We start from the raw sequence: 12,536 nt of genomic DNA on the forward strand, positions 1-12,536 counted from the left end.
CGTCGACTAAGCCTCTCTCACGAGCAAAACATGATCAACACCAAGACTCCATGGGTGTTAGAATCATTACAATGTAATCTAGATTATTGACTCTATTGCAAGTGGGAGACTGAAGGAAATATGCCCTAGAGGCAATAATAAAGATGTTATTTATATTTCCTTATATCATGACAAATTTTTATTATTCATGCTAGAATTGTATTAACCAAAAACTTAGTACATGTGTGAATACATAGATAAACAGAGTGTCACTAGTATGCCTCTACTTGAGTAGCTCGTTAATCAAAGATGGTTAAGTTTCCTAGCCATAGACATGAGTTGTCATTTGATGAATGGGATCATATCATTAGAGAATGATGTGATTGACATGACCCATCTGTTAGCTTAGCACTTTGATCATTTAGTTTATTGCTATTGCTTTCTCCATAACTTATACATGTTCCTATGACTATGAGATTATGCAACTCCCGAATACCGAAGGAACACTTAATGTGCCATCAAAATTCACAACGTAACTAGGTGATTATAAATATGCTCTATAGGTGTCTTCAATGGTGTTTGTTGAGTTGGCGTAGATCGAGATTGGGATTTGTCACTCCGATTGTCGGAGAGGTATCTCTGGGCTCTCTCGGGAATGCACATCACTATAATCCTTGCAAGAAATGTGACTAATGAGTTAGTTATGGGATGTTGCATTATGGAACGAGTAAAGAGACTTGCCGGTAACGAGATTGAACAATGTATGATGATACCGACAATCGAATCTTGGGCAAGTATCATACCGATGACAAAGGGAACAAAATATGTTGTTATGCGGTTTGACCGATAAAGGTCTTCGTAGAATATGTAGGAACCAATATGAGCATCCAGGTTCCGCTATTGGTTATTGAACGGAGATGAGTCTCGGTCATGTCTATATAGTTCTTGAACCCGTAGGGTCCGCATGCTCAACGTTTGATGACGATATGTATTGTGAGTTATGTGATTTGATGTAACAAAGGTAGTCCGGAGTCCCGGATGTGATAATGGACATGACGAGGAGTCTCAAAATGGTCGAGATATAAAGATTGATATATTGGAAGGTTATGTTTGGACACCAAATTCACATGACTACTGTCGGTGTCAAAACCGGCGGATCTCGGGTAGGGGGTCCCGAACTGTGCGTCTAAGGCGGATTGTAATAGGAAGCACGGGATAAGATGTTTACCCAGGTTTGGGCCCTCTTGATGGAGGTAATACCCTACTTCCTGCTTGATTGTTCTTGATGATATGAGTACTACAAGAGTTGATCTACCACGAGATCGTAGAGGCTAACCCTAGAAGCTACCCTATGGTATGATTGTATGTGTTGTCCTACGGACTAAACCCTCCGGTTTATATAGACACCGGAGGGGGCTAGGGTTACGCAGAGTCGGTTACAAGGGAGAAGATATACATATCTGTATTGCCTAGCTTGTCTTCCACGCCAAGTAGAGTCCCATCCGGACACGGGACGAACTCTTCAATCTTGTATCTTCATAGTCCAACAGTCCGGCAAAGGATATAGTCCAACTGTCCGGAGACCCCCTAATCTAGGACTCCCTCAGTAGCCCCTGAACCAGGCTTCAATGACGATGAGTCCGGCGCGTAGTATTGTCTTCGGCATTGCAAGGCGGGTTCTTCCTCCGAATACTCCATAGAAGATCTTGAACACCAGAATAGTGTCCAGCTCTGCAAAACAAGTTCCACATACTACCAGCGCTGGCAAGTTCCAGAATAGAGAGAATAATATTTGCACAAATCTAATCTGCTGACGAGTTCTGACAGCACAACATTATGTCATGGCTCGGTCATTATTCAAACCGTTTTTCTCAACCAGCGCTGCGCATATTGCGAGGCGGTTTTTCTGTCACGTCTTGTCAAAGCAGAGATCGTGTCCCCTTATTACGAGATTCTCATCAATACGGACTTGGGTAACCCAACCATGCCTGTTGGTATGACTCCTAGATCTTAGGCAAGTCTAAAACGGCCACGAGGTGGACGCTTGATATTCACCCTCTTTATAAAGAGGACGAGGCCTTTTCTTTTTTCCCTCTCGTGCTCAATCAAATCCTTCTCCCGCCTCGAGTTCTGACACCCAAAGCTCAGGTCAGGCACTTCGGACCTTAAACTATGTCCGGATCCAACCTTCAAGGTCGATGGATGCCTTCCTCTGTCACAGAGGAGGACATCAAGAAGCTGAGAGAGGCCAGATATCTGACTGCCGAAATTTCACATAGGCTGCCTGCCATAGAGTGTCCTGTTCATCTCCCACTTCCTCCGAGGACTAGGCCTCGCTCTGGATCCCTTTGTTAGGGTCTTATGTTCTATTATGGGATGGATTTCCATGATCTGGCCCCGGATTCCCTTCTTCACATCTCGTCATTTATTGTTGTATGTGAGGCCTTCCTCTGTATTACCCCTCACTTGGGCATGTGGCTCAAGACCTTCGATGTGAAGCCGAAGATGATTGAGGGGCGGCACGCAGAGTGCGGAGGTGCCTTAATAAGCAAAATCGTTGATGCTCCATGGCTAGAGGGTTCCATCCCAGAGGTGTCCAGATTGTGGCAGTGGGAGTGGTTTTACAACATAGCTCCCCGAAGTGCCAAGTGGGTAACCGCCCCCACCTTTCGCTCAGGCCCCCCATCGCAACTGATGTCATGGATCAGCAGGGGGCTGAGCTGGGGTCCAACAAAGGATGTGCCAATATTGCAGAGCCGTATCCGTGATCTCTTTGAGAGAGATTTCAGTCTGGTTATGCTAATGCAAGTTATGGTAGTTCGTCGAGTCCAACCTTGCAAACATCGGCCCCTCCGTATGTGGGAATTCAACCCAGAAGGACCGCGAGCTATTCAACACTTCCTCGGCGTGACGCTCGAAGAGATGTACAAATCGTTCTTCGGACCCCAAATAGAGTGTCCGGACACCACCGAGGATGTCGGTTTGAGCTGCAACCACCCTGCTACCCAAGTAAGTAATCCCATGGCCGAACCCGCTATCCTTTTGTTTATCATGGCATCATTCTAAAGAGTCGCTCTTTGACCAGGACTAAATAACAAAGGCGAAGATGATCAGGTGTTCGCCCCCCCCACTTCCCGAGGGGTTGGACAATCCGGTACTGGACAAGATGCTTGAGCTGGCGCCTTATCTAGTGCCCTCAAAGGAAGATGAAGGGGGGAATAAAGAGGCCGAAAGCGGGCCTCACTCGCTACTCGTCCCAACCGAGGGGATGAGCGCCTCCGTGAGGGAGGATAAATAGGGGAAAGAATCTGACATTCGCCCTCTCCCCGAGGAAGGAAGAGGACTACCAATCAACTAGACTTGACTTATTATGGCATGCGATTGCCTAACCGTCTTGCATGACCGAAGATCTAAATAATATATTGGTTTTGCCAAGTCTTCAGCAAATGGTTTCTTTTTTTGAGTCTCGGGTTAGTTTTCAAAATGTGCAAGTTTAGTTACCTAGAAGTGTAGATTCCCCTTTTCTATAAAAAGTGTAAGTAACTTAAAAGTGGAATTTGAACATTTTCACATAGTGCAAAATTGCTTTTTAGATATATAGGTACTTAAGACAAAAAAAATCAATATGCACATATGAATACTTAGTATTTGAAATGTGTGTACTAAGGTTACTAATAATTTATAGCTCTCTATCATATCAATCACTCCTCCAACCCTCTACTCAAACTTACACACATTATTACCGCAACCCAAAGTAACAAATCAATGCCTTGTGAAGGCATATATACGCATTGCTGTGATAATAAATTTTATCCCTAACAACGAGCGAAAATGCCTCATGTAATGAACTCCACCTAAAACTACATACTTTTGTGAAAAAAGTGTGACTTGTTACCACACCTTCGTTGTAACGCCCCGAGACCGATGTGCCAGGTGTCCTCTAGTTTTTTTTTCGCTGTTGTTGCCTTGTCATTGCTTGCGTGTCATGCATTGCATATCATGTCATCATGCAATCATCTCATAAATCTTTTGCAACTCAACTAAATAAATTGCATGAATCTTTGATCCATTTAAATCGAGGGAATTCACATGGTGATTCTCTTTAGAACATACCCTCCCGATATTTAGGGAGCTATATTAACCCATTCCATTGGCTTGGAATCACCCACAAACACATATGCACCGTTCTTCAAACTTCCTTTTATCCTTCTCAACTTCCCCTTCTTCCTTTGGGGCCTTTTAGTAAACTTGAGTGGCAATTTTACTTTACCCATAAATGTCCCAAATCTGCCCATAAATCACATATATTGTGTAGGGTCACCTCCTATAATTTCAACCCATTTGGAGTTCATTTGAATGGGTTTCGAAATTCGAACTTACCGAGTTAAATCCAGTGTGTGCGGATTTTACTTCTTCCAAAAATCGTCTGGCCATTTCTGTCAAATTCCTCATATTTTTATGACTCTGGAAAAATTATCCCCGTGCCCAACTCTTTCTCTAACCTTTCTTTTCTTCCTTTTTCTTTCTCTTTATTTTCCGTTTGGAAAAGAGTATTAGAGAGAGAGAGAGAAGGAGCCCAGCAGCCTGGGCCTCCCAACCTCCCGCGCCGGCCCAAGGCCAAGGCCCATCCGCGCCCCATGGTTAACCTAGCTAGCTCGTTTCCCTGGCCCGATCTCCCCCTCGATCCCTCTCTCCCTCCTAGCGCCGCCAGAGAGAGAGGATCGAACCCATCTCCCGACCTCCTCCTTCCCTCGATCCCCTCCTCTCGAACCCGCTCGCAGGCCCTCTCTCGATCCCATCTCACTCCCGCGCCGCCAACCTCCACCAGGACCCGCGAGCCCGAGCGCCTCCTGCCGCGAGCTCCACCAGGATCACGCCGCTGCCCCGCCTCCAAGTCTACCCCGCGCCGACGACCCTGCAAGCTGCTGTTGCACGCCTTCGTCCCCGCGCCGCGAGCAGCTCCCCTCCTTCGTCCATGGCGGCCGCCGCACCTGTCAAGTCCCTCTCCATCAGTGCCTGCCCCGCCACCATCTCGACCTCGCCATGGCCTCCGCGCCGCCGTCCTCCATGGCTGCTGCCGGCTGAGCTCGAAGCTCCGCTAATGCACCCTCTCGTTGCCCGCGACCTCCTCCTCCCGGCTCTGCTCGGGTCTGCCGAGGCCCATCACCTCCCGATCCGGCGACCTGCGCCCAGGTCGGCCCTCCTTCGCTCGGAACCCGCCGGACCAGCTTCCCGTGACCTCCTCTGCCTCCGATCCGGTCGCTCACCACTGTCTTTCCCCACTGCTCTAAGACACCAGGTCGGCCGCCCGCTCGCCCATCGTTCTGCTTCGTTGGAGCAGAGAACCAGCGCCGCCCTTCATGCCCATCGTGCCGTGCTCGTTGCATGCCAAGTCAGTCCCGTGGATTTTGTCAAGAGTTCCACTTCGACCCGTGCACGCCTTGTGGATTCGCCGAGTACATCTACCGCCTTCTTCGGAATCACCAAGAACGCCAAGTACCCCTACGAACCGTGTACGACTACCGGCGCCGAAGTCCGCGAGTACCACTATGTTTGCGATGTACATCTACACCAAGACTGGACCGACAAGTACCGCGAGAACATTTGTACCTCTACCGTCGCCGTGGATCCGACAAGTACCCCTACAACAAGTGTACCTCTACCTCGTCTTCGGAATCGGTAAGAACGTCAAGTACCCCTTCGAGATGACGAGATCGGCAAGTTCGAATGACCCCAAGTACCTCTTCGAAACGACCGAGTACTATTACCATCGGACGCTTGAGCGACTACTTCCTCTACTTCCCACGACGAACCGTGAACAACTACTTCCCCCTTCGACAAGTGTACCCCTACCACCGAACTCGATCCGTTCCGATAATGCACGCTTCAAAGGTATAACCCCGAGACGATGCCCGTAAATGGATGCATGTTGTATGAGATGCACCCTTGTTCGATAACGTCGCCCCTCTTTTGCCTTGCCACCGACATGTGGGAACTCGGTATTCGAGAGCACCCCGCATTCTATCGCACGTCACGCTCTTGTCACTTTTCCTTTTGCACCGGTATCTCCATGAGCTATCGGAACCGATATGTTGCCGTGGCATCATTTTAGGTATCGTTGTCATTGCACCCTTTTTGGTTCCGCCACGGTGACAAATGCTTCTTATTGCTCTTGCCAACTTCAATGAAATTGCATAAAACTTGAACATGTCATCCGCATCATGTTAACAACTTTAAGATGTTTAAAATTTGTTGTTGCATTAAAATTGTTGATGCATATGGGGACTTACCGGATATGTTATTTGTTATATCCGGACCCATTTAAATTGTTTAGATGATATAGTTTTGTTATGCTTCACCTCTTGCCATGTTAACCAACATTTATATTTGTTGAGTACCTAACCGGGAGAGAACTAAATAATTAATGTGGTGATCCGTCAATATGCAACTCCGTTGCATAATGAGCTCCACTTAATTTGTAGGATTGTTTGTGCTCTTTGCCATGCCATGCATATTTAAACCGGACATGCATCATACTTGGTTGTGCATCATGCCATGATTATGTGATGATTGTTTGCTTCTTTCCGGTGTTGCTTCTTCGGGTTGGTTCCGATAACGTCGCGTTTGTGAGGATCCGTTCGTCTACGTCCGTTTGTCTTCTTCATGGACTCGTTCTTCTTCCTTGCGGGATCTCAGGCAAGATGATCATACCCTCGAAATCACTACTATCTTTGCTATGCTAGTTTGCTCGCTCTTTTGCTATGCCAATGCTACGATGCCTACCTTTTGCTTGCCAGCCTCCCAATTGCCATGTTGAACCTCTAACCCACCTTGTCCTAGCAAACCGTTGATTGGCTATGTTACCGCTTTGCTCAGCCCCTCTTATAGCGTTGCTAGTTGCAGGTGAAGATTGGAGGCCGTTCCTAGTCGGGACATTTATTTACTTGTTGGGATATCACAATATATCTTATTTAATAAATGCATCTATATACTTGGTAAAGGGTGGAAGGCTCGGCCTTATGCCTGGTGTTTTGTTCCACTCTTGCCGCCCTAGTTTCCGTCATATCGGTGTTATGTTCCCGGATTTTGCGTTCCTCACGCGGTTGGGTAATAATGGGAACCCCTTGACAGTTCGCCTTAAGTAAAGCTCCTCCAGCAATGCCCAACCTTGGTTTTACCATTTGCCTCACCACCACCTACTTTTCCCTTGGGAGTCGCTCTCTCGAGGGTCATCTTTATTTTAACCCCCCCGGGCCAGTGCTTGTCTAAGTGTTGGTCCGAAATGGGCAGCCTGCGGGGCCACCTCGGGGAAACTTGAGGGCTGGTTTTACTCGTAGCTTGACCTATCCGGTGTTGCCCTGAGAACGAGATATGTGCAGCTCCCATCAGGATGTCGGCGCATCGGGCGGTGTTGCTGGTTTAGTTTTACCCTGTCGAAATGTCTTGTTGTACCGGGATACCGAGTCTGATCGGAATGTCTCGGGTGGAGGTCTATTCCTTCGTTGACCGTGAGAGCTTGTTGTGGGCTAAGTTGGGACACCCCTGCAGGGATTTGATCTTTCGAAAGCCGTGCCCGCGGTTATGGGCAGATGGGAATTTGTTAACGTCTGGTTGTAGAAAACCTGAAGTTGACCGTAATTAAAATGAATCAACTGCGTGTGTAATCGTGATGGTCTCTTTCCGGCGGAGTCCGGGAAGTGAACACGGTGTTGGAGTTATGCTTGACGTAGGTAGTCTAGGATCACTTCTTGATCATACTTTTATCGACCGTGCTTTGCCTTCTCTTCTCGCTCTCATTTGCGTATGTTAGCCACCATATATGCTAGTAGCTTGCTGCAGCTCCACCTCATACTTTTACCTTACCCATAAGCTTAAATAGTCTTGATCGCGAGGGTGCGAGATTGCTGAGTCCCTGTGGCTCACAGATACTTCCAAAACCAGCTTGCAGGTGCCGATGAGTCCGTGCAGATGACGCAACCAAGCTCAGGAGGAGCTCGATGAAGATCTTGTCCTTTGTGTGGTTTCGTTCTAGTTGATCAGTAGTGGAGCCCAGTTGGGGTCAATCGGGGACCTTTGTCGCATTTGGGGTTCTTCTTTTATTTTGGTTCCGTAGTCAGACCATGAGTGTATTTGATTGATATAATGTTTATTCATGTAATTGTGTGAAGTGGCGATTGTAAGCCAACTATGTATCTCTTTCCCTTATGTATTACATGGGTTGTGTGAAGATTACCTCACTTGCGACATATGCCTTCAATGCGATTATGTCTCTAAGTCGTGCCTCGACAGGTGGGAGCTATAGTCGCATCGAGGGTGTTACAAGTTGGTATCAGAGCCTTCCCCGACCTTAGGAGCCCCATTGCTTGATCGTTTTTTTAGTGGCCGAGTTGTGTTTAGAAAAATGTTTTGAGTCATTTAGGAATTATATATCGGAGAGTTTAGGAATTCTTTTTACTTCCCAGTCTCCTCATCGCTCTGGTAAGGCATCCTGACGTAGAGTTTTGACTCTTCTCTTCTCAAATTTCACTAAAAAAAATTTAGGATCACGCGGGTATCTAGGAATCGTTCCGATGGTTTTATGATGAGAACATTGTCTTGGTGCCTCCTGTCAGGAGTTTAGTGGAAGTGTCCCGGGGAGTTGAGCTCTGAGGTGTTGTCATTATAATTTTATCGTTGCAATTCTGGAATACCTGAGTTTAGTACGCCGACATCGAAAATCTCTTTTATGCAGTTCGTTGGTGAGATAACCTCGACGCCACCCAGTACTAGGGTGGGAGTTCGGGAGTATTGCCATAACTTGTATAACGGATGCTTTTCGAAGGTTGAGGTAGATGATTTCCGAAGGTTTCTTGGTTATGTGTTGAAGGATGGATACAGCTGTATGTAGGATTTGCTAGTTTGGGTGAGATATTATGCTTCCCCTGTATCCCCAACACCTGATTGCATAACCGGAAAGTTTCGGGAGTTTCATAGGTGGGAATTCAAGTAGCTCTTAGGATATCTTTCCGACAGATGTATGATATGAAATTGGGGTTCGACGTCTAGTGGTCCGCCTATTCATGGTCGGTTTTACAGTGGTCTCGTTGTGTCTTAAAGAGTCCTTGGCTATGCCGACTCGGGGACGCTTCATATGTCATGTGCACTGCCTTGTACATGATGGTGCTGTACGATCGAGCCCATGTAGGCCCCACCACGAAAACTTCGAACGAAATCTCTATCATATGTTTCTTCCAATCCTTTGTTTTGTTTTTGAATTGTGGTATTCGAGTTGCTTCAATGTCAAGTGTTGATTCCATACCTTTCCCAAATGGTGTTCCCATACTCCGGTGCGAATATTAATCCTTCATGATAATCGAGATTGTCATGTCAATCCTCTTAACCGGTGTGCTTCTCTTCAAGTGGATCCGATCATTTCAACATCCGCAAGATCAATTCTAAGTTCCTCAACGGTGTTCGTTTGATCTATTCCAAATTGTCTTTGTTTTTTCTTCAAGGACTCAGATTTCTTAATCAAGTATCCTTTTATTCTTAAGAAGTCTCTCCATTCTTTTTCCTTCATGTTTTTACCCGGTGTTTCTCATGAAGATTCTAACGGAGCTTCTAGTTCGTCATTCTTCGTTTCTTTTATCTTCTCCGGTGGTTTCAAGTCAAGCTTTGTTGATCATATCATTTTCCTCGTTTCAATGTTTTCTCATGCTGGTGCAATTCTTAATCATTCACCTCTCGCTATTCAATTGTTCCGGAGTGCTCAAGATATCTCAGAAGATTCGTGTTCCCACTCTTAATCCGTTCAAGCTATTTTGAGAATGTTATCTCATTCAAGCCTTTTAATTCAACCGGTGCAACCTCTATTTTAAATCGTTCTACGGTGTTTCTTTTCAGTGGGCCCTAACCCATAGGTCTTTTCCCAGGATCTTACCTGACTCTTCTTATTTTCCCGGAGCTATCCTCAAATTATTTTCCAAGTTTGGCGTAAGAATGATTCATCATCAGTCATATGTTTTCTCTAAATTCTTGCAAATTATTTTCATCGTTGGCTCAACCTCTCCTCTTTTAATCATTCCGGAGTGTCTCAACAATTTGGTGCTGGTTCTCGTCGTCATTCTCGGATTTTGAAGACCGAAGAAGAGTTTCCCCTTGAATTCTGTTTCGATCTATCAAACATTCGTGATTCTAGCTTGTTGCCATCCTCTCATAATTATTTTCGATTGTGGGAATTCTTTTCACCCATCCGGAGCTATTCAAGAGTCTTCTCAGTCTGATTATCCGGAGTCCATCAATTCAGGATTATTCATTCTCAGCTTTCAGCTCTTTTTCTCAAAATCTTACCGGTGTTTCGTGCAAATATCCTCTAATCAGTTCGGGATCTTTTCGTTCTCATGTAATCTAGTTTCTCTCAACTATCCTCGTTCATTTCATAATTTTCCCGGTGTTCCTTGTCTTTTCTTTGTTCATTTTGATTCTTACGGTGGTTCGTTCAAGACTTCTCTTCCTCATCAATTGTTCGTTACTTCAATTCTACCAGTGGTTCGTTGAAGACTTTCTCAAGTTTACGCTATATCTATCTTAATCCCTTCTACGAGAATAAGTAGTATGCTAAATCCGTTGATTGTCATCAATTTAATTGGTGAAGGATAAGCATAATGTAATTCTTATTCTTGTTTCATCCAATTGATTTAATTTCTTATTCCGGAGGTTCATCAAATTCTCGATTCAAGTTGTCCATCTTTCTTTTCCGGAGTTCCAAGTTTCCACTCTATCTCATCGCAAAGATTCATATAATCATTACAAGGTTTCACCTTGTGTTTTCAACTTCTCTTTCTTTTCGTTATTCTTTTGTATCGGAGTTCTTCATGGAGATTCTACATGGTGGTTCATCAAGGCTTTAAATTCCTTCTCGAAGTGTTCATCAACATTCATTTCTAAGGAGCTCAAGCATTCTCATCTTGCAATCCGGAGTTCAATCTTTCTTACGTATCATTGGAGGTGGTATTATGTCATTCTTGATAATTTGGAATTCATGCTTCATGATTCACATGTTGTCATGAATGAGATATTTTAAATCCATCAATCTCGTCATTGGAATTATCTTGGGTTATATTTCACCTAAAGCTTTCCCTAAGGAGTAATGCTATTAATGGTGATATTATATGATCAAAGATTTTCATTTATCCTTCTGGTGATATAGCTTTCTCGTCTCCTTGTTCATTCCAATCCAATTCTTTTTCCGTGAGTGGCAGGTTGTCACCTCATATATTTGAGATATATTCCATAAGACCATATCAAGCTTAGTATTTTCATTGTTGGTTTTCCAACAACTCCGTTCGACCCTTCTCCTAAAGATGCCTTTTCGAACTCTTTTGTGGCAGAAATTGGCATTTTCTTCTCAATTCTCTTATTTCAATTATCTATCTTCTATTCTTTTGTTTCGGAGGCTTTCTGATGTTGCTCTCTTCAACCCATCTTTTCGTTCTGTCAGGATCATGTTCTTTTCATGCCTATCCTTTTAACCGGAGTGTTGTGTCCTCTTTTCAAGTATCCTCTCATCTTGTCAAGTTCAATTCCTTCAATTACAGGCGGAGTGCTGTCCAAATTATATCACTCGTATTCCTTCCCTATCTTGTTTAACCGGAGTGTTGTGCCTTTTTGCTCAAGTTCTTTTCGCCTTATCAAGCCTTGCATCTCCTTTCAACCGGAGTGCTGCCCGAATTTGGTCTTTCTTGATCCCCTTCCTTAACCGGCGTGTTTTCAATATATATCTTGCCTTTCAACCTAAAGGGTTTTTTTTAGCAATGTTCTTTGTCCCACTTTTCTAACGGAGTGTTTTCGACCTTGTCACCTTCGTTGTTTTCTTTTCTCAGATGTGTTCAACCTCTCAAGGTTCTTTGCTCTCACTCGTTTGTCAAAGGAGCAACTTAGTTTACCTATTCTCTTTCTCCTCCGTTTTCCCTCCGGTGCCATTCTAGATCTCGGGACGAGATCCTCTCGTAGTGGTGGAGTGTTGTAACGCCCCGAGACCGATGTGCCAGGTGTCCTCTAGTTTTTTTTCGCTGTTGTTGCCTTGTCATTGCTTGCATGTCATGCATTGCATATCATGTCATCATGCCATCATCTCATAAATCTTTTGCAACTCAACTAAATAAATTGCATGAATCTTTGATCCATTTAAATCGAGGGAATTCACATGGTGATTCTCTTTAGAACATACCCTCCCGATATTTAGGGAGCTATATTAAACCATTCCATTGGCTTGGAATCACCCACAAACACATATGCATCGTTCTTCAAATTTCCTTTTATCCTTCTCAACTTCCCCTTCTTCCTTTGGGGCATTTTAGTAAAATTGAGTGGCAATTTTACTTTACCCATAAATGTCCCAAATCTGCCCATAAATCACATATATTGTGTAGGGTCACCTCCTATAATTTCAACCCATTTGGAGTTCATTTGAATGGGTTTCAAAATTCGAACTTACCGAGTTAAATCCTGCGTGTGTGGATTTTACTTCTTCCAAAAATCGTCAGGCCATTTTTGTCAAATTCCTCATATTTTTATGA

This window comes from Triticum urartu, chromosome 1A (genome assembly GCF_056163025.1).
Source record: "Triticum urartu cultivar PI428250 chromosome 1A, HENAU_Tu73, whole genome shotgun sequence".
Classification (NCBI taxonomy): Eukaryota; Viridiplantae; Streptophyta; class Magnoliopsida; order Poales; family Poaceae; genus Triticum; species Triticum urartu.